At 44.2% G+C, this 27,746-nt stretch overlaps 1 long non-coding RNA gene across 1 annotated transcript; it reads right to left on the reverse strand.

The window, feature by feature from the left end:
* Positions 1 to 497: 497 nt before the first annotated feature.
* LOC310845207 lies at positions 498 to 3,418 on the reverse strand. Its single transcript, XR_014564576.1, has 2 exons — positions 3,320 to 3,418; positions 498 to 975 (listed from the first exon to the last, which is right to left on the reverse strand). It is a non-coding gene; the product is annotated as an uncharacterized lncRNA (long non-coding RNA).
* Between the last annotated feature and the right edge of the window lie 24,328 nt (positions 3,419 to 27,746).

A 27,746-nucleotide genomic window follows, 5' to 3' on the forward strand; every position in this document is an offset into this window, starting at 1 on the left:
AATTTTACAGTATTTCTGTAAATAATCTTTAATTTTTTTCCAATCTTCTTCCATCGACTCTTCTCCCTGGTCTCGGATTCTGCCAGTCATTTCCGCCAGTTCCATGTAGTCCATCAACTTCATCTGCCATTCTTCCCGGGTGGGTAAATCTTGTGTCTTCCAATACGTTGCGATGAGTATTCTTGCTGCTGCTGTAGCATACATAAAGAAAGGTCTATCCTTCTTTGGCACCAATTGGCCGACCATGCCCAGGAGAAAGGCCTCTGGTTTCTTCAGGAAGGTATATTTAAATACCTTTTTCACTTCGTTATAAATCATCTCCCAGAATGTCTTAATCCTTGGGCACGTCCACCAAAGGTGAAAGAATGTACCTTCAGTCTCATTACATTTCCAACATTTATTGTCAGGTAAATTATAATTTTTTGCAAGCTTGACTGCAGAGAATTTTCAGTTGCTGATTGCAAAACACATGATCTTTGTCAGAGATATTGCAAAACTTGTTTAGAAGAACAACTTTTATTAGAAATCTGCAAGCTCAGTCTCCAGTGTAGATCTAATCGTTCCAGGAACATCTCCATAAGAAAACCACAAGACAGAACAATAGCAAGGCGAGACACAGAACCTTAGTTAAGCACAAAGGACATGAAACAGTGCTACCTATTGGTTGGAGCAGTTGTTGGATAATTATTACAATACATTCCAGGCTTCACTCATAAATACGTAGATGGTTCTGAGCTGCAGTCCTAAGCATTCTCTCTTAACAATTAAGCTCCCCTACGATCAAAGGGATTAATTTCCATGTAGCTGAGTTTTTAAGATTTGGTCTTTTACAAATTGCCAAGCACTCAGCAGTTAAGCTTGCATTCCGTCTTCTCCAATCAGATCTTACAGCTGAAACAAGTGGTGCCTTCAACATTTATGAATTAAATTGGAGTATAATATTATTCATCCAGGAAGCACATGGTGGGAACTGCGCTGAAAGAAGGAAAGAAAAGTCAATGAAGCGACTAAGGTTCTAGCATGGTTTATGCTGGCCATGTGGCTGTTTAATTTGCTTCAGAAGTTCTGGCTAAAAGGGAACATGTGACATGTAATCATCCAACCACAAGTAACACAAGCAAGTTACATAATCCAACGTTCATAATGTCAAACAGGATGCTATCAATGTAGGGATAGATGGTTGTAATTACCGGTATGCTAACTCAGAGCCATGGTCACTAAATCTGTATTAAGCAGAGATTGTGCAAGCCTAGTGCTGTATTCAGGCATGGTAAAGCCATTGCACTTTCTGCCCCCTGAAACGCAACATGGCCCTCAGATTCGCTCCCTTGCTTCCATTGGATTTGGAGAAATTTCAATAAAGCTGCAGACCTGGTGGATCACGCCAAAGGCCCATCTAATTCTGCATCCTGTTTTCCTAGCAGCCAGCCAGATGTCTATGGGAAGCCTGCAGCCTAGAACATGAATGCAGTAGCCCTCTCCCACTCTTACTGCCCAACAACTGCTATTCAGAGGCACAGTGCCTCCAACATGGCGTAGAAATTACAATGTCATTTAGGAGAATGCAATTTGTTATCAATGGCTGTTAAGTCAGGATGGCTATATGGAACCTCAGCATTTGCTGTAAACCGCCCTGTGATCTTTGGATGAAGGGCGGTATACACATTTAATACATACATACATACATACATACATACATACATACATCATACATACATACATACATACATGCATACATTGTTGTGGTTGTTGTTTAGTCATTTAGTCGTGTCCGACTCTTCGTGACCCCATGGACCAGAGCACGCCAGGCACTCCTATCTTCCACTGCCTCCTGCAGTTTGGTAACTCATGTTGGTAGCTTCAAGAACACTGTCCAACCATCCTGTCCTCTGTTGTCCCCTTCTCCTTGTGCCCTCCATCTTTCCCAACTTCAGGGTCTTTTCCAGGGAGTCTTCTCTTCTCATGAGGTGGCCAAAGTATTGGAGCCTCAGCTTCAGGATCTGTCCTTCCAGTGAGCACTCAGGGCTGATTTCCTTCAGAATGGATAGGTTTGATCTTCTTGCAGTCCATGGGACTCTCAAGAGTCTCCTCCAGCACCATAATTCAAAAGCATCAATTCATACATACATACATACATACATACATACATACATAATTGATTGATTATTCCTATTTTTATGAGTTAGGGACTTCTCCTGCATGTGAAGACAGGCAATGGTGGACTGAGCTGATGAGACCAATTCGGTGGTCCAATGGTCAAGAAGGCAGTTTCTGCTTCTGCTGTAGAGGCAAGTGACGGGCAGATGGGGCTCGTCAACCTGGGAGGTGGCCCATGTAGAAGGAAAACTGACCCTAAACCTCTGCTGCCTTGTTGGATATCTTTAGGAGAAGAAAAGGCTAACAAGCAAAGCCTTCACAAATTTGGAGTGGAGTCCCTAAGGCGGTTGAATGGTGCCTTGAATGCCTCCTTCTGGCAACTCCTGTAGCCAAGGTGGCACCAAACATACCGTGATACCTCAGGTTAAGTACTTAATTCATTCTGGAGGTCCGTTCTTAACTTGAAACTGTTCTTAACCTGAAGCACCACTTTAGCTAATGGGGCCTCCTGCTGCCACCGCGCCACTGGATCACGATTTCTGTTCTCATCCTGAAGCAAAGTTCTTAACCTGAAGCACTATTTCTGGGTTAGCTGAGTCTGTAACCTGAAGCGTATGTAACCTGAAGCGTATGTAACCCGAGATACCACTGAATTGTACTCCTTTCCTTTGGACGATGAGGCTGAGAGGGCAGCCCAGGACCTTCAAAAACATTGCCCAGGCTTGTACCCCTGGGAGATCTCTTCAGTGCTGTGAATGCACTCCATTGTCTCTTGAGATGGACAGGTGCCAATAACAACTGTTGTTGTTGTTTATTCATTCCATCCTTCCTCCCAAAGAAGCCCAGGTGGCACACGCACAAGAGATAAAACAATTAAAAACAATTCCCATACAGATGTCAGTACAGTATGCCTATGAATCAGGCCCTGATTTAGGTCTGATGAGGTCCTAAGCTACTGAAGGTAATGGGGCCCTTTATATGTCCAGCTGTCCTTTGTCAACAGCAAACTGCCACTGTTTTTTGTGTTGAATATATGCTCTATGGTAATATTTGGACCTAATAGGTATCTAAAGCCATTTTATTTGTTTTTTATCTTATATTTTGGAAATGTACATCCAGGTTGTTTTTTTTGCTTTAATTTTTTGGGGGCCCTCCCAATAGAGTGGGGCCCTAAACTATAGCTTGTTTGGCTTATATGTAAATCCGGCACTGCTCTGAATACGTGTTACCAGGGAACAGCAGCAGGGTAGAACTGTCTCTTTTCATAACCCAAGTACAAGCTTCCTGGAGGCATCCCGTGAGCTATTGCGGCAATTGGAATGCTGGATTGCTTCAGCATTCTGTGCAAGAATCATAACCAGAAGGCACCAGGTGGTCCAATAGCAGGGCTGGTTCCACTTTTCAGCTCCTGTTCACCAAATGACCTCCAGTGGACCCCTCCAAACCATAGCGGGTGTTAAGTTGTGGGTGGACATATCAGACGACACAGCAATTCTTCAGACAGCTCTTGTTTATTCACAGGCCAGAACAGAACTGGGCTGAAGGGTTCAGCCAACCTGCTTATATAGAGTTCAACTACAAAGCAACAGTAACAACTTTCTGTAACTATCCAATCACTGAACGTCACTTTCAATTCCTTATTTGCATATGTGGACCTGAGTGAAAACTATCCACAGTATCCCCCTGCTGGCCCAGAGTGAGAACTTCAGTACATAACAGCGGGTCCCCTGAGGGATGGACGTGCCGATTGGCAGTGACAGTAATGGTGGGCAGCAGCAACGTTTTCCAGCAACACCCCCAAAGTAAACCCTACCCTAGGGGGGAATCAAAATGGCATCTCTCAGACAGAGCCTCCACCGCACTGGGGAGCCTATATTCTGAAAGTGCCTCAGGGTTATCTCATTTGGAGGGCATCATAGCAAATTAAATGACAGCTCTCAGACAGCAGCTTGACTGTAAAATGTATAAAGGTGATTCTGGGGCAGGTATTGACAGCAAGCTGGTGATGTAACCATGGTGGCTGCCTAAGGATGCCATATTCTGATGCCACCAGAAGCCAGCCAATGTCTCGCCAGTGGAGACATTCCCTGCTATAGAGGCCCTTTCATAATGCTGTTTAACCTGAATTTGACTCAGAATGGCTGTGTGAATCAGTTGCTCTTTATGTCCCAAAAGCTGTGCGGTCTTCTTCTTCTTCTTCTTCTTCTTCTTCTTCTTCTTCTTCTTCTTCTTCTTCTTCTTCTTCTTCTTCTTCTTCTTCCTGGCAGGTATGCAGACAGTTCTTTCAAGCTTTGTTTGGATGGGAAGGGTTGGGTGGATTCCCCCCCCCCCATTAATTAGGTGAGGTCTCTCTGAACCCAGAGAAGAAATATGGGCAGAGAGTGGAAATGTTCCACCGGCCTCGTTTTGCGGGAGGTAATGAAAGGAAGGAATTTAACGTCATAAACGGGGAACATCTGGTGTGCGTTCGCAGAAAGGCCACGTGCAGATTTGTAGCAGAGATTTGGTAAGTATTCCAAATATTTGGAAAGGGTATGTTCCACCAAGTTAACAACTTGGTTACATACTTATTATCACATGTACAGGAAAGCAAAAGAGTGAATAACACACTTTCTGCAGGAAGCCACGCATGGAAGAGCAGCTGTACAGCCATCTTTCTTGGAAGAACAGCCATATAGCTTAGCAGTAAAGTGCATGATGGGGACGCGAGTGGCACTGTGGTCTAAACTACTGAGCCTAGGGCTTGCTGATCAGAAGGTTGGCAGTTCGAATCCCCTCAACGGGGTGAGCTCCAGTTGCTCAGTCCCTGCTCCTGCCAACCTAGCAGTTCGAAAGCACGTCAAAGTGCAAGTAGATAAATAGGTACCACTCCGGCGGGAAAGTAAATGGCGTTTCCGTGCGCTGCTCTGGTTTGCCAGAAGTGGCTTAGTCATGCTGGCCACATGACCCGGAAGCTGTACGCCGGCTCCCTCGGCCAATAAAGTGAGATGAGCACCGCAAGCCCAGAGTCAGTCACAACTGGACCTAATGGTCAGGGGTCCCTTTACCTTTACCTAAAGTGCATGATTCATGAGATGCAAGATTTGGCCCCCCAAATCCTGATCTCAGAAGGTTAGGCTAGATGAAGGAAGGGCCGTCACGCAAATGTGTGTGTGCAACGGTAGAGGCCTTGCTGGAAAGCTTAAAGCCTGCTGCTGCTAGACAGGAGACGGATTGAAGAAAAGGAAATACGAATTGGCACCGCCCTGTAGCTTGACCAATCGTGGTTAGGGGTGGATAGGAACTAGTTGGAGTCATAGATCTAAAATGTGTAGACTCGCACATGCTGGCCAGCTTCTGTTTTGACTTGAAATGTTCATTTTGGGCTTCTCAGAAATACCTAAAGGCAAGAACCAGGCGGGGGGAGCGCCGGCACGCAATGGCGCCCACCTGAGAGGTGCTGGAACTGCACTCCGACACTCTCAAAAATATCATGGCTGACTAAAAAAAAATAAAAAATGACTGACTAAAATTATTCCCAAGAAGAAGAGTGGATGGAAAATAACTCCTATTATGTTCCATTACTTTCTTGCAAAGATGCCTCTTTTTCTCCGGGAAAGGCTATGGGATAATTAGCCAGTTCATAAAGCAAATTCATATTCATAATAGATTAAAAGAAAGAAATGAAAAGAAGCGAGCCCGTAGTAACAAATGGCAGGCAGCGTAAAACAAAGAAAAGAAATCTATGCACTAGCAAGAGATATTCATTAAATGCCTGTTGAAAACCCCAGGTTTTGATTTCGCAGAGCTGGCTTCAGATGTATCTCTCAAGTAAATTAAGATGACAAATGACAATTATCTGAAAGGCAAGTGTCATGAAGAGACTAGGAACACATTATCTTGCTCTCACTCTCGCTCTCCTCCCCTCACTGCTTTTAGAAGCTCTTTAGGGCTGGTGGTTTTTTTTTCAACCAAAAATGAAATGTTCCACCATTTATCAGCAGCCTCGTTCTTCGCAGAACTCTGGGAGCGAGCTGGCACAATATAATCCGAGGCTTTCCACATGCATGTTGCTGAGCAGAGAAGGGAGATCCGTCACAAGCCTTTGCTTTTACAGAATCATCCTTCATGTTCCCGGGGAGAGCAGGAGAGGGAGGTACGGGGGAGAAAACCCGCCACATTGGTTATTTATTTAAAAATTAAAGCAGGGGGCTGCGAAACAAACAAAAAACAAAAAGGTTTCCTCTTTCTAACAGATGTGGCTAATGTTCTGTTTTCCTGGTAATTCATACTAATAACGATTGTCATAATGTTTTCATATATTTCAAAGGCTTTAACAGCTTTATGGAGGGAAATTGCTGTTGCTTACTCTGGGGACTGACTTTACGGAACAGCCAGAACTTACTAGACAGTTAGATCAAGCGCAGTGAAAGAGGGGGAAATAATAAAGGAACGAGAGCGTCCCAAGTCAGGTTGGCAAGGCAAAAGCCTGCAGGGGGGTCTCAAAGGCGCGGAAACAGGCCGGGAGCTCAGAATACCTTCCTTGCAAATGTGCCAAAGCAATTCTGTTTGGAAAACGGATTGGTTGGCCTGCTAGGGTTGCTGCTACATGATATGGTGTGCTTGCCACTTAATTTGTAGAGGGACCCAGCAAGGTGTGGCAAAAGAGCCTTCTAGATCAGATGAATGACTCATCTACAGTTATACCTTGGGTTAAGAACTTAATTCGTTCCAGAGAGCCGTACTTAACCTGAAACTGTTCTTAAACTGAAGCACCACTTTAGCTAATGGGGCCTTCTGCTGCCGCCATGCCACCGGAGCACGATTTCTGTTCTCATCCTGAAGCAAAGTTCTTAACCTGAAACAATATTTCTGGGTTAGCGGAGTCTGCAACCTGAAGCGTATGTAACCTGAAGCGTATGTAACCCGAGGTACCACTGTATTCCAACACTGGCCAATCAGATGCCCCAAAGCAGAACCCAAGCACAGGGACATTCCCTTCAGGTGACCCTCCAGATGTTGGCTCCCATCAGCCCCAGTCAGCATGGCGTACAGTCAAGGAAGATGGGATTTGTAGTCTAGCAACGTCAGAAAAGCCACAGGTTCCCCACCTTTGCTATGAAGGCTCTGGGATTTGCCTGGACTATGATAGGCACTAGCTTGTTCTAGCTCTTTGTTTTGTCCCCTCTAGCTTGACCTGTGGCTCTTGCCTGATGGCTGCTTGTGGTTCAGCCCTGACAGGCCTTTACCAGCACCCCAAGGCCCACTGCCATTCTCACTTTGCCTGAAGCATCCAAGAGAGCCAGGAGGGGCACGAGAGAACTGTTTCAGTACCTGCTTCTGAATAAATGTATGGGAGACAAAAGATGAGCCATAGCTTTGTCTGAACAAACTATTCAATGCTATATTAACACTATCCGAACTCTTAAAATGGGGCAGCAAAGGATAAACATCTAAGGTGCATTAATTCTTATTAGAGAGCAAAGATGGTGAAATTAACACTTAGATAATGTGGGAAAGGGTCTTGGATAAGTTATTCACTGAGGAAGAAAGTAGTGTATTTATAAAATAGGTTATAACACTTCAGCCTCTGTGAGATAATTTCTTTTTCTTCAAATTTTTTTTATTCATTTTATAACACAAATAAACAATACAAACAGAAATACAAACAATACAAACAAGTTCTTGTCTTATCCTTATTTTTTCTAAACATTGTTAGGTGAGCTTCCCCAAGTCCCCCTATCTGATTTTCATTTTACCTCATCTTTAGCAGTTTCGTATATCATATTTTTTAACCATTTTTTATCACACTTACTTTTACCATAAAAATCTTCACATTTTATCACTTACAAATAATACTATTTTAAAACACACTATCTTCTACTTCTAAGCCTACAGCCTATATCCACTTCCAAAGCTATTCTAAAATTTAAATATTAACATATTTTCTTTCAAATATTCTTTAAACTTCTTCCAGTCTTCTTCCACCGTCTCTTTTCTCTGGTCTCGGAGTCTCCCATCAGTTTGGCAAGTTCCATATAGTCCAGAGATAATTTGTAATAGTTGCACCAGTGATATTATAGACCACAGAAAAGGTGCGACCCATCAGAACAACTGCTATTATTTCAGACCCATTGAAATCACCCAAAAAGACCTCTCTATGTGTTACATTTTTAGATGTACAATTGAAAAAGTGTCCACCTGTAAAACGAACACCCACAAGACCTGAAAGGACTTTTCTGCACTCGTGGAGTTTATTTACTTCTCCGTGCAATTTGGAGCCTTGGTTGTACAGAGCACGTAACTATGTGAAGAGCCTGCATGTTTGCAGCTCTTTGTGGGTAGAGACCCAATCGTCTGCTGCAAGTAGTGAGGTGAAGAGAAAGGGCCAGCAGGTTCAGCCCCTCACATGTTCAGCATACACCTGGAAGAGAAAGTCTGAAAACTCCTTTTCCCTCAGGAACAAGCGACTCCATCTCAGGGTTAGCTGCTATATGGTATCAGGTAGAACTGCACTGGCTGGTCCCCTGTGCCACCGCATCCCTCCTGATTTGGTAGCCATGCTGACTGTTAAGTTGTGGGTGAACTTATCAGACGACACAGCGATTCTTCAAACAGCTCTTAGTTATTCACAGGACAGAACAGAACTGAACTGAAGGGTTCAGCCAGCCTGCTTATATAGAGCTCCACTACAATGCAACTGTAACACTTTCTGTAACTATCCCATCACTGAATGTCACTTTCAATCTCTTAATTGCATATGTGGACCTAAGTGAAAACTATCTACAGTATCCCCCTGCTGGCCCAGGGTGAGAACTTCAGTACGTAACACTGACAGTCCATCACCTTTGAGAGTGGGCCATCAGTTCTGTCCTTGAGCACGTTGCCATGAATGTCACTCCAAAAATTCCATGTTTTCCATTGCTGGGAGCCAGCTGCTTGAACTCATCCTCAGTTGAGGATCTCCACCCCCCATCATTCTGCCCGGACGCTGAGGACCAGCGCCGAGGGCCTTCTGGCGGTTCCCTCATTGCGAGAAGCAAAGCTACAGGGAACCAGGCAGAGGGCCTTCTCGGTAGTGGCGCCCGCCCTGTGGAACGCCCTTCCAGCAGATGTCAAAGCGATAAACAACTACTTGACATTCAGAAGACATCTTAAGGCAGCCCTGTTCAGGGAAGTTTTTAACGTGTGATATTTTACTGTATTTTTGTTTTTTATGGAAGCCGCCCAGACTGGCTGGGGAGGCCCAGCCAGATGGGCGGGGTATAAATAATAAATTATTATTATTATTATTATTATTATTATTATTATTATTATTATTATTTCACGTTCTGCAAATCACGCAAGGGAACAATACAGTATTTCCGTGGTTAAGAAATCAAGATGCTCAGTAATCTGACATTCGAACCAGTGGGGCTTTCACACCACCATTTTGTAGGCAGTGTGGCCTTGACATTTTAAAAATACAATATAAATAATAAACACTACAGTTGCTGGTATTATTGTTCAGTACGATCCTGCCAAGGTCAAGCCCTGTTAAGCCCCATTGATTACAATGAAGTGTTCAAGCACACACTTATTTTTATCTCCCAATGGAAAACAAGAAAGCATAACAGTGCAAATCTATGCATATCTACTCAGAAGAAAGTCCCATTCTGTTCAATGTAACTACTCCCAGCGCATTTAGCATTGCAGCCTAAAAGTGCACATTTTGGTTGGGTAAGGTCTGAAAACAGATTAAATTATTCTGGGAGAAAACAGCTGAAAATGTACTAGAATCCTTACTTAGCCCAGAGGAGGTTTTGTTTGGACTTCATATAGATCTCATGCATTTGAGCATCAAGATTTGGTTTGGAACTCTGTAACAGCTGCTAAATTATCGTTAGCTAGGAAGTGGGAAAGTAAACAGATTCCGGGACAAATGGATTGGCTCGGGAAAGGAGGGGGCTTAATGCATATGAATAAGCCGACATATTGTATACATGCTGGAGATGGTAAAAATGTCAACAAGTCTTTAAACGAAATTTGGAGAACCTTCTCCACTTTCTTGCATAGTTTAAAGGGAGACTGTACAATGCCATGGCATGCACTTTTTACTTGATTAAATAATAATCAAAAACCACTAGGGAATAAACGAGACGTTCAGCCCTTTTTAATTCCTATTGATTTCCATGGCAGAGCTTAGCATACGCTTAAAGCTCACCTATTAAAATCAATGGGAGTCCGAAATGCTTAACTTCACTTAATGGCTGGATGATGCCATTAAGAAAGAAAGAAGAAGATAAGAAGTCACTGATTGCTAAGGGAGGAGAGCTAGTAACAATATACACATTAAAATTCTGTTCAACACACTTTGGCTTACTTACAGTAGGGTACATGCCAAAGGTTTTGTGGAAAGGCTGCCACGTGGCAACCTTAGCAATGCACGAGCTCAGTAGCAGTGTATCTGCTTTGCATGCAGACAGTTCCCAAATTCAATTCTAGGCATTACAATGTGGATTGGGGGGAAAGGACCTCTGTCTGAAACCTAGGCTGGATCTATACTGATCTGTGAAAACGCTATTAAAAAAGTGACGGATCGCTGCTCTACACTGCCCTCTAGTGTCACATTTTTATATTGCATTTTTGATGTTATAACTGATTAATCCCTAGAGAGCTGTTGCCAGTCAGTGTAGACAATACAGACCTAGATAGACTTGGTATAAGGCAGTGTTATTAGAACAGATAACACAAAAATTGGCTGGTGTTGATGGCCTGTATGCAGCTTGTCACTCGTCAAGGCCAACAAAGTCCAACAGACATACATGTTGGGCCACTGAGGGGTGTATAAATCTATTGGTTTTGCTGCCTATCCAGTCTGTGGGAAGACACAATACTAGAAGAGTTTGGATTTGATATCCCGCTTTATCACTACCCGAAGCAGTCTCAAAGTGGCTAACAATCTCCATTCCCTTCCTCCCCCACAACAAACACTCTGTGAGGTGAGTGGGGCTGAGAGACTTCAAAGAAGTGTGACTGGCCGAAGGTCACCCAGTAGCTAAATGTGGAGGAGCAGAGACGCGAACCCAGTTCCCCAGATTACGAGTCTATCGCTCTAAACCACTACACCACACTGGCTCTCAATACTATGGTTTTTAGCCCACGGAAAGTGGCTTGCCTTGGGTATCTGCTCAACAAAGATACTGTTTCATGCCCCTTTTTGGCTAGGCCCACTATAAGGCCAAAGATGCAAGCCCAACCCTTTTGTGATGGCCTAGGAATCTGGGGCTGGTGCTGTTCTTGTCAGCTGTCCAAAGCAAAATTCAAATACCCATTTGCAAAGTGTGTATTTAATTTTTAAAGGCACTTGCACGCTGTAAGTAAACCCTTACATATGCCCCACTTCCGCATACCATTGAGACCCTCTAAGAGCTGTGTTGGGTGGCGCTGTGGTCTAAACCACTGAGCCTCTTGGGTTTGCTGATCAGAAGGTCAGTGGTTCGAATCCCCGTGATGGGGTGAGCTCCCATTGCTTGGTCCCAGCTCCTGCCCACCTGGCAGTTCAAAAGCACATCAAAAGTGCAAGTAGATAAATAGGTACCGCTCTGGTGGGAAGGTAAATGGCATTTCCGTGTGCTGCTCTGGTTCGCCAGAAGCGGCTTAGTCATGCTGGACACATGACGCGGAAGCTGTCTGCGGACAAACGCCGGCTCCCTTGTCCTATAGAGCGAGATGAGCGCACAACCCCAGAGTCGTCCGCGACTGGACCTAATGGTCAGGGGTACCTTTACCTTTACCTAAGAGCTGTGCTCTTAGGTTTGGTTTCCTTTGAAGGGGAGAATGCAAAAGCATAATGGCAATTTTGTAATACAGTGGTACCTCAGGTTACATATGCTTCAGGTTACAGACTTCGCTAACCCAGAAATAGTACCTCGGGTTAAGAACTTTGCTTCAGGATGAGAACAAAAATCGTGCTCTGGCGGTGCGGCAGCAGCAGGAGGCCCCATTAGCTAAAGTGGTGCTTCAGGTTAAGAGCAGTTTCAGGTTAATTCCGGAACAAATTAAGGACTTAACCCGAGGTACCACTGTAGTGGCTTTATGTATAAGCAGAGCATAAGAGGAGGTAAGCAGCATGCATTCTCTTCAGAGCACTAATCCCCAAATGTAAATTTTTTAAAAAAATGTTTTAGGGAGTTGTTATTATTTGAAAAAAGATGGCTGGGGTCAGCAAATGTGGACCCTCTAGGTTCATGAGCCCTGGCAGTTGTCCCAGCATGATGGGTTCTGATGCCAAGCCTGAAAGAGGATATGCTTTGCATTCAGAAGGTCCCAGATTCAACCCCTGGCATCTCTAGGTCCGGTGACATGTTAAATGGCACCGAAGACCACAATTTGCTATCTAAAAATATTCACAATTTTCTAGCTTTAAAATGCTTTAAAAATGGTTTTATATATCAGAGTCTTTGAGCTGCTGCTTCAGCCAGAGATACATTTTATGTTGAGGTCAGATCGCAAAAAAGTATGAAGAGCATATTGATTTGGAGTTATATCTGGTGATTGGGAACACTCGTGGTCATTTCAGAGTGTAACAGATCATGGTGTGTCAAAGCATTCCATGGGTACCCAAAGGCAGTTCTTAAAGAATGGTTGACAGTGATAAAGCTGCTCACTGGCTTTATGCGCAGTCAAAATCATGAGGGAAATAGGTGTGATTCGGATGAGGTTTCTACAAGCCCTGGACTCCCTAAAGTCCCAAGTCAGTTTGTGGAATTGTGAGCCCCACAAAACTGCATTCTGCCGTCTGGAAAGTTGTTTGTCCATCTGTTCTCTCTGCAGTTGAACAAATCTTAAGATCTTATCACCATATTTGGCATGATGGCTCATGAGATTGAGAAGCAGTCTTTTAGTCTATGTTGGGAGATGACTGTATGACATTTTGAATCAAGTGGCGAATTGCATTAAAATCGAACCTATTTGGCATCACGGTTCTTGAAATGGAGCAGGTTTGGATATCATTAGATAGTATTTACAGCGTGGTGTTAAGAGCGGTAGTCTCGTAATCTGGTGAACCGGGTTCGCGTCTCTGCTCCTCCACATGCAGCTGCTGGGTGACCTTGGGCCAGTCACACTTCTCAGAAGTCTCTCAGCCTCACTCACCTCACAGAGTGTTTGTTGTGGGCGAGGAAGGGAAAGGAGAATGTTAGCCGCTTTGAGACTCCTGAAGGGGAGTGAAAGGTGGGATATCAAATCCAAACTCTTCTTCTTCTTCTGAATCAAGACGGTGGACTAAACCTTTCTAAACTGCACTGATGGGGGCATTGCTTAAGATGCTGTAACCAAATTTTACACGATTGTTCCCGAGATGAAGAAGCAGGTTTTGGTTTTGGTTTGGATACAGTTGGATGCCATTTTGATTCAAGATGTGGACACCTGCTAAGATACTGTAACTGTCAGGCCCCCACTGGAGGGAGGACCTGATGATTCCTGGAGGAAATGTTACAAAGAGAGAGGCTGTGTCAATGGACAGTAAGCCAGAGGCAGAGGATCTGGGGCCATCAGGGGCGCACAACACCCTAACTGACACAGAAGGCCATTGCAGAGCATTAGAGGTGATGTTAGAGCCACTACCAAGTCCAGAGGACTGCTGGTGCCTGAAGGTGGAGTCCTGGCCAGATGCCAGATTACCTACCTGAAGTTGAAGGACTCCTTGGAAGTAAGGAGTTAAGATCTTTTGTTTTGGATTGCTCTTGTGAATGGACTTAGGACTGCTGGATTTGCTTTCATCTGAAGTGTGCATGCGGGTGGCGCTGTGGTCTAAACCACTAAGCTTCTTGAGCTTGCTGATCAGAAGGTCAGCAGTTTGAATCCCCGTGACAGGGTGAGCTCCCATTGCTCTGTCCCAGCTCCTGCCAACCTAGCAGTCTGAAAGCACACCAGTGCAAGTAGATAAGTAGGTACCACTGCAGCGGGAAGGTAAATGGCATTTCCGTGTGCTCTGATTTCTGTCACGGTATTCTATTGCACCAGAAGTGGTTTAGTCATGCTGGCCACATGACCAGGAAAGCTGTCTGTGCACAAATGCTGGCTCCCTTGGCCTGAAAGTGAGATGAGCACTACAACCCCATAGTCGCCTTTGACTGGACTTAACCATCCAGGGGTCCTTCACCTTACCTTTTCATTTGAAGTAGGGCAGGCTCCTGACAATGAGAAGCAGGCTTTTGTCTCTGTTTGGATACATTTGCGATTTTTAATCAAGATGGCAGACTGAACCTTTCAAAACGGACTTCAGTGAAAACTGGATGCTCCACACTTGTATCCATTTGTGTCAAAAAGTTTTCATCACCATTGAAGTAAATGGCAAGCCTTTGTGAGCCAAGGCTATGTGTGTGCATTAAAGCTTTGGTGCAAATTGCTGAGTTATGGCAACCCCTGCTGTGAACAGTCATATAATACAACCCTTAAACCATCTTATTAGTTGCTCTGTCTTCCCAGTAAAACTTGGGAACAGTTGCTCTGGGAGAAGACTACGGATTACTACCAGACATTGTTTTCTTTGTCCTTTTGACACCACAGTTTCCAGAATCCTTTGGGGATCAATCCATGGCAGATAACGTTAAATTTGCAGCATGGAAATCCTGTCTGTTGACTGGGTGTTACCCCTATTAACAAAAGTTTGGTTCCATGTCATTGATGAAATCAAAGGAGGAAAGAGCCTCCCCAATGCATAATGTCCTTTTTTTTTTTTGCAAAGACAGTATATTCCAAAGTGTTATGGCCACACCAGCTGTATATTATGACTCAAAGCCACAGGATTTATAGTGCCTCCCCAGAGAGAAAGAGACAATTACAACATTCAGCAATAAAACTTACATTTAGCATTTTAGAAAAACTTGGTTCCATGCCTAGATTCTTTAGTCTCATTTCTTCAAAATGTAAATTAAAGCATTTCTTCCTCCTCCCATCTCTCCCACATAGCATTCTAACCTCAGTCTAACCTAGCCCATGTGTTTACAGCTTTTAAGACAGTTACCAAAGACCAGCTCCTTCTGTCTGCTCCTGGCTGAGATTGGTCCTGGCTTTGTCTCATTTCAGGAAAAGCAAATCCATGTTTATGCTAATAGGTTCCTGCTAACCTCAATGGGAGGGGGATGTGGGTGGTGCTGTGGGTTAAACCACAGAGCCTAGGACTTGCTAATCAGAAGGTCAGCGGTTCGAATCTCCACGACGGGGTGAGCTCCCGTTGCTTGGTCCCTGCTTCTGCCAACCTAGCAGTTCGAAAGCACGTCAAAGTGCAAGTAGATATATAGGTACCACTCCGGCGGGAAGGTAAACGGTGTTTCCGTGCGCTGCTCTGGTTCACCAGAAGCGGCTTAGTCATGCTGGCCACATGACCCGGAAGCTGTACACCGGCTCCCTCAGCCAGTAAAGCGAGATGAGCGCCGCAAGCCCAGAGTCGGTCATGACTGGACCTAATGGTCAGGTGTCCCTTTACCTTTACTTAACCTCAATTGGAGTTACTCTCAAGTAACTGTGTTCAGGATTGCAACTGTGCAGCCCAATCCAGTGTGTGTTCACTCACAAGGAAGCATCGCTGAGAGCAAAAGGACTTACACCCAGACATTTGTGCAAAAGGTTACAGCCTTCATTGTTTTGGTTGCTTGGCTCTTCACCTATTTCTGGTTGATGGCTCTTCCCTTGCAGGAGGATTCCCATAATTACATGCATGTCACATTGTGTTTTGGGGAGTGGAGGCAGGGAGACAAAATGAAAGAGGTTGATTTCACCATCGTGGTTTCTGGGTCCCACTCTGATCCTGGCATGCAGTCATGATATGTAGCACCTTTCCTCCAGGGAGTTCAAAGGGTTCAGTGGCAATGCCATACAGATCCATTCTCCAGCAGTTCTCAAGGACTGGGAAAGGCTTCTTCTACTTAAGAACACTGCTGATCATGACAGATAATATTGGCCTTGATAGAGCCATGACCTTTCTACATGAAGAAGGAGAGAGAGAGGCCAGAAGCAGCTAAGTCTGTGCCTGCTGCAATTCAGCAACTTTATAAAACTAGCTAGAACCTTATTACCTCTTTCTGTCACCTGATCCCTGCTGAAGTGGTAGCTGCAATGCCACCCTCTGACCACACCCACGGGTGGTGCTAAAGTGCAGCAGGAAGCAGGCCACAGATCTCTCCTTTGACAAACTTTCATATTGGCCAGTGATGGTCAAACTTGGTCCTCCAGCTGTTTTGGGACTACAACTCCCATCATCCCTAGCTAACAGGACCAGTGGTCAGGGATGATGGGAATTGTAGTCCCAAAACAGCTGGTGGGCCAAGTTTGGCCATCACTGATATTGGCCAAGCAAACACAGAACATGGGTTCCGCTGCTGCTGCGACCATTGACAGGAGACCATCACATCCTGTAAGATTCCTGAGTGTCATGAACATCTGCAAGTCCTCAGCATGGACTACACATGCATCTGAGTAAGGTGGTAGATTTGTGCAGTGGTAAAAACAGAACTCACCACTTAAGACTGCTGGTGTGTGGGTCACATTTCTGAAAGCTTCCTCTTTAAAAACAACAAATCGGGTCCTCCCTTAAAGAGGGCACGTATTGCGGTGAAACCTGGACAATCGACACACTGTGTTGTGGGTGGGTACAATTGGTCAGCCACAACACCCAAGTGGTAGGTCCCTTGTAGCTGGTTGCAATTTGGCCAATGGGACACAGTCCAAACAGTTCAAGGGACCTATTTATGCCCATGCACGTCACCCAGAGCTTCCTCTTTCGGTGCGTGCATTCGGAACACCCACCCACCTCTCCCTATTTTTAGGGCTTTGCGCTTGACCTTGCTATGCCGTTGTGTGTCGTCTGTCATTGGGACAGGGGCATGGCAGGAATTTTCCTCACTTGGCTGATTGGCTGTTGCCATTTGGGTTTCGCCTGCAGTGTAGCAAATCATCACAATTTGTAAGGTTGCGGATAGGCTCTGGTTCAGGTGATAGGGATGGGAGAATGCTCTCGCCATCCCTATGTGAAGGGTATTCTGTTAAAGGAATCCAGGGACTCATGGTTTGGTTAACCTTGAGAGGGGGTTGTGCCCATGAGTTCAGGGGGACATTTGGGTGGCGGAGATAGCTTATCCGCTTATCCAGGTGTTCACCCTTAGCTGACCTATGCTGGAACCTTGGGTCAGCGCTACCTGCATGGCAGGGAGCTAGTCGAACCAGAGCCTATGCAACCAGTCACTTTCTGTAATCAATAAAGTTGTGGCCTAAATTCTGCCAAAAACCAAAACCAAAATTTGAGTCAGGTGTGAATTTATTTAGGGGCAAAAACAATTATTTGAAAGCAGAAAACTATTTCAGTGGGGAGAAAGGTTCAAGCCCAGCATTTGTACTTGCAGGGATTTCTTTCCTCCTTGTTAATATGGGGGAGCATTCAAAATGGTGATTCCCTTCTCTGCATCGTGAAGCCCACTCAGCCACCTCAGAGCTCTTCTCCATCACCGCTGCTACTGTTTGTGTTGATCTTCCAGACACTACGTGACACTAGAGCTGCTCGATTAAAAATTTACAGATGGACGCATATATGCTACTGAGACAGCATCTCTGTCTGAAATCTTGAAGGCATCCCAAAGACTCCGTGTTGTTTTCTTGTAGCTGGACTTCAGGGAATGCCTTGCTAAGTAGCAGAAAGGTTAGGAGGGCTGTGTGCTGAAGAACAGAAACCGACCTTCTGTGCAAAACTCACTCAGATCGCATCCTTAGCATGTAAAAGGGTTTGGCCCACAAGGGCAGTTTCCAAAATATCCTGCTCTTCTTAGGCTCTTAGAAATTGTGGTAGGCTTTAAACCCTGGAATTATCTCCCAGTTAATAAATAAAGCCATGCCAACAGCCCTGCATGAGATTGACCTCATACTGCAGCTGTGCCGGGGCACCAGCCCTGCTCACGCCACCCTAGTTATTTCCTCATTGATATGGCGCATCATTATGAGCATTCGCGCTGGCTGCCCATGAATCACGCGTACGCCAGCATGCCAAAGTTGGCAGCAGCACGGCGCTGTGGCTTTTCGAAGCCGAGACAGCCCAATCTGTCACCAACGCTCACCTCGATTTGGGCAGGGGAGTTTGGTTTGTTTCCTAGCACAGCTTCCGCAAAGCCAGCATGTCAGCCCTTGATGCGCTGAAACAGCTGAACCGTATTTGACAAAACGTGAGCTGGCTCTGGGACCGCAAAGCCTCGTTGGCTCCCTCATTGGTAACCAAGCTGCCGCCCGTTATGTTGCTCGTCTCAAAATGCCACGGAAACAGGCTCTCATCAATGAGCAAACCTTATTATCCCAGTAATTACACAATCAGGATATAATCAAACTTAGACATTCCTGTTTTGGAAGGGGATGCTCTCTAGACACAGTAACAGCGCTGTTCAACAACACTTGCCTGCATATAAGGGAGTGAAAACCTGTTGTTCTACATGACAAACTCATCACAGAGATAGGACATACCATCTTTATCAAAGATGTTGTTGTTATAGAAAAACAGAAGAACCTCCTTGCTGGATCCAATCAAAAGCTGTTTAGTCATAAGCATAGCTGTCAACTTTCCCCTTTTTTCAAGGGAAATTCCCTTATTCCGAATAGGATTCCTCGCAAGAAAAGGGAAAAGTTGACAGCAGTGGTCATAAGAACATAAGAAAAGCCTGCTGGATGAGGCCAATGACCCCATCTATTCCAGCATATAATATCCAAGGAGGCACAGTGAGGTGTGTGTGGCTTGTGGAGGATGTTATGTCTACAAAAATAAATTTTGATGATATGCAGCGTAGCAGAGTAGCTTAGAGTTAAGAAGCTAAATAACTCTTCTAGGTGACTGACAGCTTCTTTGTAAAGACTATTCAATGTCCATGCATGTCTTTGGTATGGGAAAGCAAACATTTTTAAAAGCTTTATGAATCACATTAGGAGAAATCTGTATAGACTCTGGGAGAAATATAAAAACAGTACCATCAATTATATGATTTGTTTAAAACAGACAAAAGAATGGATTTTTGGACCAAAGCTCACAGTTTGAAAGAGAGTTATTATGGAATAAGGATAAATTATTGTCTAAAATGTATAACTTGTTGTTAGAATGGGGAAAAAAGACGAGCTAGTTAAAGCTTCTATGACACACTGGGCAATGGATATAGGGCATAACATAGATTTAAACCTCTGGGAGAAACTCTGGAAGAATGATTTAAAATTCACTGCATGTTATCCACTGAAAGAGAATTATATGAAAATGATTCATAGATGGTATTTAACTCAAGCAGGTTGGCTAAGAAGTATAAAGCAGATTCAGATAAGTGTTGGAAATGTGAAGAAATGGAAGGAACCTTTTTTCATATGTGGTGGATGTGTTACGAGGTTAAGGAATATTGGGAAATGATTTACAATGAGTTGAAAAGAATGTTCAAATCAACTTTCCCAAAAAGACTTGAAGCCTTTTGTTAGGAATAAATCAAATTGAAGTTCCCATATGTCAGAGAAATCTATTTATGTATGCAACAATGGCGGCTGGAGTTTTGTTAGCCCAAAGATGGAAAGTGAGGGAGGTCCCAAGTAAGGAAGATTGGCAACTTAAGATGATAGAATTAGCAGGTTTAACTTATAGACTACAAGGGCAAGAAGAATTTTTATTTAAAGAGGAGTGGATTTTTTTGCTGATTATTTAGAAAATAACTGTGCACAATTGTAAACAGCAGCGTTAAGATAAACTCAACAGTCTGATTAATAATTGAATGATGTAAATGGGAGAACTGACTAAAATGATTATAGTAAAATATGCAGAAAAGATAGATAAGTAAAATGAACCATGGAAGGAGAAGAAGGGAAGTCAACGGATATATGGTATTGTGTAAAATGTTTATTTTGAAATGTATAATTTGAAAATTTAATAAAAATTATAAAAAAGACTATACAATGTCCAGACTCCTTGTATTCAAAAGAACTTTACTTTCATAAATACATAACGGAGAAGAATATATTTACAATCTCACGCTTATTAAAACATGGATACTTTCTCACTTGAATGGTAAATTGAAGTCTTATTTAGGCTAATAAACAAAACTGTGTTGAGACTTGCATCAGAGCTTTACCTCACTCAGGCCTTACAGTTTCTTATGAAAGCTTTTTACTTTCACCTCAGCAGTATTCTGAGGAATTACTAATAAAGTAATTTCGTGGTCCCCGAGAGGGGGCAATGACAATAAAGATATTATTATTCTCTTTGTTCCTTAAAGAGAGCTCCTGCACAGGTTTCTCCCCATCAACATTTAGGGATCTTTCAGACAGATCACACTGACACAACACTGTCCTTAGCAGTATCCTGAGAAGCCTCTTGCAACAGCCATTCTCTGTCACACACACAGAGAGAAGCAGAGAGCAGTTAAAAACAAAAGTTGCTGGAATAACAGTCACAACAGAATGGAGCACCTCTGTTACGTGAGAGCTACTGCCAGAGGGAAAAAATCCATGTTAAAAGTACACAGTAAACATGGGTAAACATTCCCATTTCAGGAAATTAAATCATTATCCTTAACAGAGGAGGCATAGAGATGCTTGGAGGGTTGCATTTGAGCCCTGAGTGTTAGATTCCCCACACCTGCCTTAAGTGCTTACACAGGTTAACTAGTCCCAAGTTGTTTGGGGCTTCATATTTCAACAGCAAGATCTTTAACACTAAGCCCTGTTACCTCCTCAGCTTCCAACACCACATCTTCTCCCTATGACCACTCACTGCTGTCCCGCTACCACTCCCCGGGCTCTGAATCTTCTTCCAGCTGGTTCCTCCCACTATTCTTCTACATTCAACCAGTCCACAACACTCATCAGACACAGTGACAAATGGCGTGGTGGGGTGGCAGCTCTCACTCGACCTCCTGACAGCTGAGTCATGGTGCTCATTTGGAGGGAGAGTGATGAGTCAACACAGAGCAACACACTAGCAGAGACAATCTGGTTCTCATGCATTTGCACTGGATTAATCTCCCTGCCTGCCTTGCCCATTCCTCTCTCCTCCCCAGTTAGCACTAGCAACTCAGCTGTTGGGAGGTCAGGTGAGTGATGCCACCCCACTCCACCATATGTCAATGATTACTCCCTTCTCAGCAACAGGTTGTAGAGGAGACACTGCTGGGCTGGATGAGCAAAGCCACTTCTGCCTAAGGAGGAGGTGGAGTTGTGGGCTTCATGGCCCCTCCACGTGCGCGGCAGGCGGAGCCATCCCCGCGCAATTGGGGGGATTCCTGGCTGCGTCATCCCCTGGCTGGCCAATTAGCTGGCTCGGGGGGCGTGGCCTGCCCTATTTAAGGCAGGATGGAGCTGGGGACCTCCCTCTTTGCCCCCTCCAGCTGTTCCTGTTTTTTCCCCACTCTCCTGCCCTATAATGTTTTCATTCCTTGACCTTGCTATGGACCTTGGTTGGTCGCCATTGAGGGGCCTGGTAGGATTTTTTCCACTTGGCCAATTGGCACCAGCCACTTGGTTTTCGCCAACCTCATAGCAAATTGTCACAACTTTCTAGGTATTGGCAGTTAGGCATTGGTATTGTTCTGTAGGTGGAAGAGGGGAGGTAACGCCATCATCTGCCTCACATACTGAAGGGTAGTCCATTAATGGATTCTGGGGGGCGTGGCCCTGTCTGAAGCCTAAGGAGGTTGGGGCCCAAGGCACACTCACTAGTGGTGACCCCGGGGGAGTTCCTAGTTGATGTGCATCAGCAGGACTCCCCCTACTGGTGGTTAACCCTTCCCAGGCTTCAAGCAGACGGGCTGGAGTCAGTTAGGACCAATGCCTAAGCCAATACTGCTCTTCACCTGTAACCAATAAAGTTGTGGCCTTTTTTAGCCCATTATCCTTAATAATTGTGTCATGTGTCATTATTTCTACCTGGGGGAGTCGGGAACTTGCCACACAAATCATGTGACCTAGTACAAAACAGCATCCATCGTTCCTAATACTGCAACGAGCTCAGAACAGTTTGCTTAGTTGAGATTCCTGCATTGCAGGGGGTTGGACTAGATTATCCTTGGGGGTCCCTTCCAACTCTATGATTCTATGATTTATTATTTATTCACCTCATAAAAATGTATATACCCTTTGACTGTAAAAAAAGAACAACCTCAAAGCTGTTACAGAGACAGTAAAACAATAAAGTTATCAGTAAAAATGGTTGAAGACCGCTATTCAAAACATTCAAATGGTAATTTAAATCAGTGATGAGCTGGACACAGATTAAAACACATGTCTGGGTAGGCTTTTCTAGGCAAAAATGTTTCAAGCTGGCACTGGAAAGGGGAGAGGGAGAGATGTCAATGGGCAGGGAATTCCGAAGGGCATTTGCTTCCAAGTTAAAGTTTTATGTCTTACAAATGTGGAACCTTGACACAGGTTGAGAAGGTTGAGCAGGCATACATAGCATAAGGCGATCTTGCAGGCTCTGTGGCAGAACCCCGTCAATCTGGCCCAATCAGTGGGAATATATCTCTGGAACTCCCAGTGTGGTGTAGTGGTTAAGAGCGGTAGACGCGTAATCTGGTGAACCGGGTTCGCGTCTCCGCTCCTCCACATGCAGCTGCTGGGTGACCTTAGGCTAGTCACACTTCTCTGAAGTCTCTCAGCCCCACTCACCTCACAGAGTGTTTGTTGTGGGGGAGGAAGGGAAAGGATAATGTTAGCTGCTTTGAGACTCCTGAAGGGGAGTGAAAGGCGGGATATCAAATCCAAACTCCTCCTCCTCTTCTTCTCCTAAATATAGATGTGTGTTCGGGTAAAACCTTGGGTATCTTCTCCCTCCTTCCCTCCCTCCCTCCCTCCCTCCTCCAACCAAGGTATAAGCCCTGCTGCAAAGTGCCATTTTAGCATCTTGGCCACAATAACAGGAGGAGGAGATGCACACCATCTATTTCGGCAGCGTAGCAGGGGACTCTGCTAATTGGCTACATCTGCTCTGGGAATCTGCCTGCCCCAACTTGGCGGCCACAACATGGAATATTTATGTTTCAACAAAGCCTTGATTGAGAGAACCAGGTTTCTCACTAATTTTAATCGACAGGCTGGTTCCACTATCTATTTTTGATTAAAGCGAGGAATGTATTAATAGCGAGCAAGGGTGTGTGTGGTGGTGGGGGAGAAGGCTCTTTGAGGTTTGTTTCAGGCTGAGCCAATACCAAAAATGATTGAAGACAAATATCTCTCTCCCTGCTAGGTAATCTTGTGTTGTCCCATTGCTTCAGCTTATCCTCAGGTTGTGACGTCTCTCCCCATAAATCCACCTCTCCACTTTTCATTTCCCTAGTATTTAAGGGGCTGGAGGAGATACAAATAAATAAATAAATAAATAAATAAATAAATAATAATAATAATAATAATAATAATAATAACAACATTTTATTTGTATCCCGCCCTCCCCAGCCAAAGTCAGGCTCAGAGCGACTAACAACAAGTAAAAATAGCACAGTGTACATAAATTACACAGTGTACATCAATTAATTAAAATACATTCTAAAATCAATTCAGAATCAAATTAATGGTGACCATTGGGTTACAGTTCTATGAGGATTACAGAAGGAGACAGGGGGTCAGAGTGTGCCTTGGCCAAAGGCCTGGCAGAACAGCTCTGTCTTGCAGGCCCTGCGGAAAGATGTCTGTGGAAACAAGGTTTAGTTTTCAGACCCTTGGTCATCTTGGTTGCCCTCCTCTGCACATGTTCCAGCTTGTCAACATCCTTCTTAAATTGTGGTCCCCAGATTTGGACACAGCATTCCAGGTGTGGTCTGACCAAGGCGGAATAGAGTGCTACTCTTACTTCCCTTGATCTGGACACTATATTTAAGTTGATGCAGCATAGAATAGCATTTGCTTTCTTTGCTGCTACATCACACTGTTGACTCATGTTAAGTTTGTGGTCCACCAAGACCCCCTAAATCCTTTTCACATATACTACTAGTAATCCAGGTGTCCCCGCCCATCCTATATTTGTGCATCTGGTTCTTCCAGCCTAAGTGAAAAATCTTACATTTGTCCCTACTGAAATTCATTTTGTTTGTTTAGGAGTGTGGTACTGCAGAAGTCTGTGCATTTCAAACACAACCAAAGGCTCATGAGACATGAAAAGTTGAAAGAGAAGCCTTTGCAGCATAAGTTTAAAAGGGGAAAGCATTTTGCTGGAGACAGCCCTCTTTTGCAATATTGAGGCACTTGGCAATGACAACCAGCAATTGTCCCTGTTATCTGAGACTGCAAAATGTTCTGCATTATAATTATGAATGGACTTATGAATGAAATACTGCCATGGAATCACAGAACTGTAGAATTGGAAGGGACCACCAAGGTCATCTAGTCCAGCCGCCTTAAGTGCAGGAATCTTTTGCCCAACGTGGGGCACAAACTCAGAACCCTGCTCTACCAGCTGAGCTATTCCAGCTGACTATTGCTCGCTAGCTTCCTGTGGTTGCTGGTTTAGGGTCAGCAATTTTTGCTTTTATTTGTTTTGTTAGAAAACAGCCATGCAGAATCGACAGGGTTTCCTTTCCTTTCATTAATTAGTAAAAAATGTTTCTGTTGAACCTGACCAGGGCTGCTCTGCTGTCTGTTACCTTTTCTCCACCATGAAAATTAATTGGTAAGTTTTGTGCCAGTCCAAGCCCAACGTCAATAACTTGTATTCATTAAACGTTTTTTAAATAAATAAGTGTGCATACATGTATTTAAATTTATTTGCTTACTATCTTTATTGGTCACCTTAACAGCAGCTGTTCAAGGCAGCCTGAGCTAGCATCAAAGCCACCATTTAAAATTTAAGAGTGTGAACTGCAACAAAATGTTGCAGTGTGGATTGACACCTTGTTCCCTTCTTGTCATCCTTTAAAAATAATAATAATCCTATATCAAGTGTATCAGAATGTTAGGCATAATTCTACATCGCAAACTGGCTTTGAGTGCATCAGCAGAAAGATAGAATATATGAATGTAACAAACAAATAGCTTCCCTTATTTATCTCAAATAAGATGTACTAACTTTAATATTTTTTTTACTGAGTTTTCAAAAGTTTGCTTTACCTGGCTGCAGCATTTTTGTCTGAGTCACGACAACCCACAGTCCTTGTCTATTTGGGAGGGTGAAAGGATTGGCTTCACGTATATATCAAATTCTTACCTACACAGCCCCTGATCAGCATCTTGCAGAATGCTGGCTGGCTCTTTTTTCCCCTTTCAAAGGAAGATCTATTTGGAATGTTCTTGTTTGATGCCATTTTGTGCTTAATGCTGAAATAATATCATATTAGCACAAATCCCCACTGTGTCCCAGACATTCTGTTTATAAAAAAAAGCCATTAAAAGCCTGCTGTATATTTCAAAATCTTCTAATTAGAGCCTTAAGAAACAATTTGCAACAAAATAATTTATCTCCTTGTGGAATATGCACATTCAGATAAAATTTGCTCTGCTCTGCTGGTTGTTCTGATAATGCGCATAGAACTTTTCTGAGCGAAAAGGAAGTCTGGATTTCTGTGGTTTGGGGTTTACATGTGTGGAATTTGCAGGTTATCTGGTCCAGGAAAGGGCATGCAAAGGAAAATATCTTCAGTACCCAGGCATATGAAACTGTTAACAAATGCCATAGATAGCCAACTTCCAAATGTTGGTAGACTGCAACTACCATCATCTCTGACCGTTGGCCATGCTGATGAGAACTGTAGCCCAACAACATTTGGAGAAGACTCCATTGACTACCTCTTGGCCAACCTCACATCCAGTTGGACTGCATGGAGGTTGTCTGAATCTGCTGCAGGTTTGCTTCAGATTCTGCATGCCCCCTGGGCTCAGTCAAGTACTACCACTGTTGTACATGGAGGGATCCCATAATAGGGCATAACATCCCTATGGATCAGTGGAATCAGCCATGAGAAAGCCACTCTTCACAGGTGGGCTTGGGAGGTATGTGGGGGGAACACATGCTTTGGTTTTCCCAAGTTTGCATTTGGGTCCGAAACAAGCTTCAAGAAAATGCTTGTGTGCAGGGGCTCCATGCGACAAAGCGCAACAGGCTTAATGATAATAACTGTGAAGGTTTTACTGGTTTATTTCCTATCATAAAGGTCTAGTCCAGTGTGTGCAACATATACAGTTCATATGTACGGTGTATAACCTATGGGGCTAATACATTTCTTCTTTTCTTATCTTTTCTTATTGCTTCTTCTTGTAAGTTCCTTTCTTTACAGAAAACTACCGTATTTTTTGCTCCATAAGGTGCACCGGACCATAAGGCGCACCTAGTTTTTAGAGAGGGAAATCAAGGGGGAGAAATTATTTTTCCCCCCAGCCCCAAAGAGCAGCAGACAATCTACGCACAGCCTGTCCGCTTCTCCCAAAGCTTCTCGGGGCTGCCGGGGGAAGCCCGGGTCCCCCCCTGCCCCAAAGAGCAAAGAAGCCAAGACAGCAATTGGGATCCATCCCGCTGGCTGTCTTGGCTTCCTCTTTAGCCACGCGCAACCTCTCCAGCTGGGAGAGTTTGCGTGTGGCTTTGGCAATTCCCCCACCTCCTGCAAAAGCCCACAGGAGCTGCACACCCTTTAAGGAGCGTGCGGCTCCTGCGGGCTTTTCTACGAGGAGGGAGAAGGGACTGACTGGCCGCTTCAGTCCCTTCTCGCTCCTGAGGAAAAGCCCGCAAGAGCCACACGGAGCTTGTGTGCGGCTCTTGGGGGCTTTTCCTGCCTGCCCCCCCCCCGCATTCACCCCATAAGATGCACACACATTTCCCCTTACTTTTTAGGAGGGAAAAAGTGTGTATTATGGAGCGAAAAATATGGTACATAAAACACATGGTTGATGATGGAAGGAGACTTTGTTTTGTTTTGGCGAGGAATGTCTATGTAGAGGGGATGGCAGCCTTGTTCCAGGTGCTACTTGAGCATGCCTTATCTTTGGTCCAAAATCTCCCCTCTCCTGCTTTCCACATGACGTCTTTTAGATGCTTCACCTGAGCAGGAACCTCCTCATATGACCTACACTTTGGCTTTGTGGCAACATCTGGAAAGTTTGAACTCCTCGCTTTTCTCACAAAGCTCAGATTCCAGGCACCACGCACAGCCAGCTTTTTTAAGCTTAGCAACCTAAAATGCAGCCTTAGGCTGGAACAGACAATTTGTCAAGCAAGGCCAAAATTAAGCGTTTTCAAGGTTTTTGCTGTTTTGCTGTTTGCTGTTCTGGGCTCCTTTGGGAAGAAGGGCCTGGTGGAAATTTAATAAAAATAATAATAATGCTATTAACAGTCTGGTAGGAAGCAATTCCTCAGGGTTTCAGAAAGAGAGATCTTTTCCCCATCACCTTCCATACCTGATTTTTTTTTCTTTTTTAAGAAGAAATAAATGCTGGAATGTAAGAACCATGAATCTTGCTAAGTCATATAGTTAAAGCTATGGTTTTCCCAGTAGTGATGTATGGAAGTGAGAGCTGGACCATAAAGAAGGCTGATCGAAGAATTGATGCTTTTGAACTATGGTGCTGGAAGAGACTCTTGAGAGTCCCATGGACTGCAAGAAGATCAAACCTCTCCATTCTGAAGGAAATCAGCCCTGAATGCTCACTGGAAGGACAGATCGTGAAGCTGAGGCTCCAATACTTTGGCCACCTCATGAGAAGAAAAGACT

Source organism: Podarcis gaigeae, assembly GCF_964106915.1.
Source record: "Podarcis gaigeae genome assembly, chromosome: 5".
Classification (NCBI taxonomy): Eukaryota; Metazoa; Chordata; class Lepidosauria; order Squamata; family Lacertidae; genus Podarcis; species Podarcis gaigeae.